The following is a 6,000-nucleotide window of genomic DNA, read 5'->3' on the forward strand; positions in this document are numbered from 1 at the left end:
TGTTTTACATTAATATAAGTTAACCTTCAGAATAAACCACACCCTATCAGTTCTTAACTTAGAGGACCAGCACCCCATATTTCAACTGGCTTTTTGAAGTTTAAAAACATTTAAAGTATTTTAAAACATGGAAAAAAAAAATTTTTAAAAAGGTTTCTATCTCATTAGCATCTTGTAGACCCCAGTAGCATATCATTTGCTAATGAGAAAATCAAAAGTATTCAAGTCTGAGACAGTTCACTGTTTTTCCTTGATTTTTATCCATTAAAAGTATCAAGGATATTGAGAAACCATTAAAAAAAAAAAAAAAAAGTTGTTCAATGATATATTTTGGAACTTACCACAAGCTTAATCTGACCCACACAACTGAAAAATATTAACCTCTAGAAAAATATATATACTTCGATGCCTCAATTTATCATGTTTCAGAAAATTATATAAAAGAATATTGTCCATAATTGTAATATGAGTGATCTATATAAAGAGATAAATCAATAATATTTGTCAACTAAGGAGGTACAGAAGCCTGGCTAGCCAAGCTTTTCACCCATCTGCATTACCTCGTTATCCTCACGTTGAGCCTTCTATTGAAATAGCACAGTTGAACACAAATTCCATATAACTATATAAAGTCAACACATTGCAAAAAGAAAAGAATCTCACCTTTACTTTTATCCTTATCTATGATTAAATGACTGAGTTTCATTTCTGTTGCCTATGAGGTAACCTAATTTTGGTTACCCACAGACTATTTTGATATTTAACTTCCATTGAAGCCTGTGGTGAATTATGGCTACCATGGAAGGTAAACAATTATATATACTCACTTGGTATGGAAACTTCTGAGACTTTTGGCTCTATCAGACACCCACTAGGGCTTACACAACTTTTTAAGGACCCAGAATTAATTGGATCCATAAACAGACACTGCATTATCCTACAGAAGATGCTTGATAAATTCATTTAAAAATAAACAATAATAATTAAAAAAATAAATAAATCACACCATGCAATGGAAACTGTGCCTTGAACTAATTCTGACCTGAATTAAATACCCTTTAAAACACACCTGTGTTTGGAGGCAGAGTACACTGTGTTTGTGTTATCATGTGTGTATTTAATGAGAAGGTTGTAGCTGGTCCAAAAAGTGTTCATCAAGTCACACAGAGCATCAGAAATTGCACAACTGCAATCCACACCTTCCTCATCCAGATTTGGGTGGCTTTAACCAGCAGTTAGTACAGCAGCAGAGCTGAATTCAGACTGCTTGTTCCTCCAGCCTGAGGAAGCTTGGACAAGTGCAGCTCAAGCCTCCCTGCCTGAACGCTGCTGCTGTGCATAGCTGAACTGGGGACAGCTGGAAGTTATTTCACCCTTCAGCAATGATGTATCTGGTTAAAACCAAGCAGAAGCCACCACAGTTTGCTGATAACATGCTCGGATGTACTATACCCACCTCTTACCTAGCTCAGGAAATATTTTTGAGGACACTAAAAAGCAGCTCTTCTCCTTTGCATCTTTTAAATATTGCTGGTGTTTGTATTTGATGTTTGTATTTCTGTTTCGACACTCAGCTACAACATCAGATAAACATGGTTCCTTATTTGGAAGTGTCTGAATCCTGGTTTAGACAGACTACTTGAGAAGAAAATAAATGGATATGGGAATCGGGCAAAGTAAAGCACATATTTACATAACTGTCAAATTGTGCAACTTCTCCCAGACAGCTGAGCAGGTACTTCTTTAAGTAAAACACTGCTTTGTTACCTGCCACACAGGTCTCTGCACCCCACGGATGTGGTTTGGGAATGTCAGGTACTTTGTACAAGTGGGGGACCCAAACAGGTGGATAAGTCACGACCTCACAAGTGATACGCTTAAATGCATGGTTCTGAGTGACAACAAAGACAATTCACTGTCTCTGAAATTGCAGATAGCTGCATAATAATAAGACTAAAGTAAATAAAATCTTCTGCAAAAAGTAAATAAAATCAACTGGACTTTCCCTAGCTGCCTATAAGTGCACACCTTTCCATTAAGACATACAACTTGAATCCCTGCCTCAAAGGAGGGTTTTTAGAGAGGCAACCAGGAACTGGCAAGAATTCCAATGAAAGACAAGGCATTTACAACCATCACCTGCTAGTCAGCTCAACAATAATTTCAGGTGAGCCCCTATCATCACTGTCAATACTGTTTTCCAGTTGCAATTCTGCAGATTAATTCAGCTGACAGCTAAAATCCTATTTAAAAATAAAATAATAAAATAAAATAGGACTTATACATATGCTTAGGTAAACCTTCAGAGTACAGGGTGTACTGAACCAAAATCTGGGGCTTTTTTGAGGCTGTACTGGGTGCTGGTGGCTAAGTGGCACGGCTGGGCCCAGCAGCCAAGATGGCGGTGCCGCGCCTCGGGGACAGCCTGGGGAAGAAAAGAGGGCACAGCGCTGCCCAGCAGCCAGCAGAAAGAAAGAAAGGGGGAGAAACAGCCCTGCCGACACCTGGGGGGAGGAAAGGTGTTGCCCATGATAGTATTCGGTGAGTGCTCTCCCTGTCCCTATCAACACCCATGAGCCTTCCCTTCCCATTTTCTACCCCTGCCCTGCTGACAAGGGCAACTGGGAGCATGGCCAGGGGGGTGACTGGCAGCCAGCCCCGGTAACCCACCACAGGGACCTCTGCTGATAAAAGACAAGTGACGCCACAAACTGCAGGCTTGATTACTTTAATTTAGAATAATGACACAGTTTTCTATCTATAAAGAGAATAATTTGACTACAAACTAATTGTGAGATGAAAATACAAAACATTTAGCAAGCAGATAGAGCACAGACTGCGCTCAGCTGTGGGTACAAGACTTGTGAGGGACCTTGTTGCTGTTAAAAACCTGTTTCACTGTAGTAATTGCACTGCTGTGTATTTGAAGTCATACAAGAAAACATTAAACGAGGCTGTAAGAAGATCAGCTACTAACTCAAGAAATAAAACAAAAAGAGGTAAAGTGAAGTATTACTGCATTTCTACCATGCTCAGTGCCTAGAGTTTATAAATCATGCTGTAAAGATTAACTCTCACCCGTCATTCACTGGTTTAGAGCATTTGTCTTCCTATGGATAAGGTTCCATAAGTAACAAGACTTACTAGGATATACATATATTAAAAAGAAAAATGCATTAACGCATAGGCTAAGGTGAATGTTCGCTGTTACACATAATGACATTAATGCTGCAAAATCCATATCGGTCTAGCATACATCTAAAATTCTATTACTACATTATTGATTAATCAGTTGAACTTTAAATTTAGTTTAGAATGATCTGAATGATTCAAATACATTGTCAATTTATTCTAGAATATCTTGCCTGTCAAAATGATGGGATTGGAAGGTGTTCTTTACTTGAGCGGTAAAAATTCTTTTCTGCTCAGTTGCCCTTGAAAGTACCATGTATGGTACAATCGTAATTGTACATATAAAATCATTGGAAGTAACAATGAGGAAGATTTCAGGTATTTCATATAAATCTGAAAAATACACTTTCCTGTAACAAATAATAACTTACCTGTTAGTTCTATTTTACGAAAACAACATACACTGATGAAATTCAAAACTTTCTAATATGCTACTAGATCACGACAGAATCTGTATTTACTAAAACTGAGTACTTAGATTTATGAACATTTATGTATCAAAGCATGAACTAAAAAGTTGCTCCAACCACTTCTCTGCAAAAAAAAAAAAAAAATTCAATCTTATTTATTTATTTATTTATTCCTTTATTTATTTTCTATAGCCTTATTTCATATCTGGCAACTCTTCTAGTTTGTAAAATATGTATTTCAGATAAAAAAAATCATTATCCTGTGTGTGACTAGGTTGGACTGGACTGACCTGGCAGGAAGACCCTATATCTATAATTCACAACACAAGATTTTACAGCCACAGCCTAACGTAATCAAGTGCAGGAGTGTTCCACTGTCTTCGTGTGGTCTAGTCATATTACACACTTCAGATTCTTCTCACAAGAATGATATCATGCAGCGATTTATGGCAGTGATCATGTTATGAAGGGATGTAGCAAGTATAATATTTTCATTGCAAGGTCCAGTTATTTAATATTTTACTCACATCTGTATTTGGAAAACAAAAACAAACCAAAAAAAAAAAACAAACAAAAAAAAACAGCATGAAGTCCTTTAGGCTTAATAAAATGTACATTAACAACATGGCTGTATTAAACTCCACACTATATAAACATTTATCAAATCATGGAGGAAATGAAAATATTTCTTGTAACCTGGACTTTAGATTTCTATTCAAATTGGGAAAGTAATATTGTATGTATTGATTTGAGTCAGGTCCAGATTTGACTTAGCATGAATCGTCATACAGAGAAGGACCTATGTGAAGGATTTGTCCTAGAACTTCCCTGATTGAGAAGAAATCTATTATTCAGAGATAACAGGACAAAATGAAACCCAAGGAAATAAGGATATAACTTGAAATACTGTGACACTATGTTTATTCTTGTGACACTATGAGAATAAAAGAAACATAGTATGATTTTAGGACTATTGTTGAGAAATTTTTGTTGATTTGTTCTTATCTGTTGTTTTTTTTCTTTTTTTTTAAACACAAACTAGCCATCTGTGACATAACACCAACCTCTTTTTAGCAATGAGGAAAGGATCAGCTGAGAGACCCTAACCATTTACTTGGAAATCATCAACTTTTGTTAACTTGATCTGGACAGCTACAACTCTCCTATCTTGCACCTGAGTTGAAATTTCAACTCATGAAAATTGTTTTTCAAGCTTAGTTAGTATTAACGTTGACATCGTGCTTAACTCTACATACAATAGAAAATATAATTACCCATAACTACTTTATACAAAGATAAGTCTGTAATATGCCCATGTACAGATACATCTGTGAAAATGCTTGCATCCAAAGTCAGCTTGTGTCTTCTCAATACACTGAATGTATAAATTAAGCAGCCTGCAACATTTACATTGAAAAATTTAGCTTCATTTTTGATGCCAATCATGTTCAGAGCTGTTTCTGATTAAAGCTGAGCAAATTTTCCACTATTTCAGAAGGGAATTTTCAGTTAGTTTAACAGAAAGCATTATAGTTGCCTTGCCTAAATGTCCCTACCCCAAAAATGTGCTCAAGATCAAATGACCTCTTTGCAGAAGTTTTTTTTTAGTTACAAAAATGTCACTGAGAACAATCACACCTTTTACCTTTTGGGATAAAGCTTTTTTATTTTGTTGCTAAAATATATGTAGCATTTATGATGTAGTTGACTAAGTTATTTACCTGAAAAATACTGTTTTAAGTTTATTTTGGATGGACTACCTTCCATACATTTACAGAGCATCCTCTGCTGTGACATATCTACTGATAATAGACTCACCAAAAAGAATCACACCTTACAGCTTTCAGTGAAAGGGGAGTTATCCCTTCCCCTCTGGCAGTGACTTTTTAATGTACTTTTCCAAGGGACCATACCCCATGTCTTCTTCCCAAGGCATCACAATCAGAACTATTCAAAGACATGGTTATTGTTAATGACTTTTTTTTTTAAACAGATCTTCTTCTAAATTACATGAGCAGACTCTAATTAATCTTTGGGATGAAACGGATTTTTTTTTTTTTATAAGAATGTAATGAAAATGTGTCCAGACATTGCTTTGATTGTATTAGCTATATGGTCATTATTCTACTTTGTCACCTTACTGATTAAGAGTAACTCAAAAAAAAAAAATATCAGTGTGCTGTGAACAACAACAAAAAAAAGACAGAAAGCATTCCCAAAGTAAGCATTTAGGAGCTAAGCAATTTGGCACCAGCAATCACCATCTTCACAGGTGAGACTGATGGGGTGATTTAATAATTATGGACCCCAGGCTCTCACAGACATACAATCACAGAATAAGAAGAGCCTATAGATGTAAACTAATGCCAGTAATTTTAATCTACTAGCACTGACTACT

General features: G+C 36.0%; 1 protein-coding gene across 1 annotated transcript in view; it reads right to left on the minus strand.

Moving 5' to 3' along the window:
• The window catches only part of LOC310893274 (uncharacterized protein), a 101,959-nt gene extending 96,215 nt beyond the window's left edge, over window positions 1-5,744 (minus strand). The window contains exon 1 of the mRNA XM_083821974.1: window positions 5,421-5,744. The gene's annotated coding sequence lies outside the window, so the exon portion shown is untranslated. The remainder of the gene's footprint in view (window positions 1-5,420) is intronic.
• Window positions 5,745-6,000: the final 256 nt, after the last annotated feature.

This window comes from Anser anser (genome assembly GCF_964211835.1).
Source record: "Anser anser genome assembly, chromosome: 2".
Classification (NCBI taxonomy): domain Eukaryota; kingdom Metazoa; phylum Chordata; class Aves; order Anseriformes; family Anatidae; genus Anser; species Anser anser.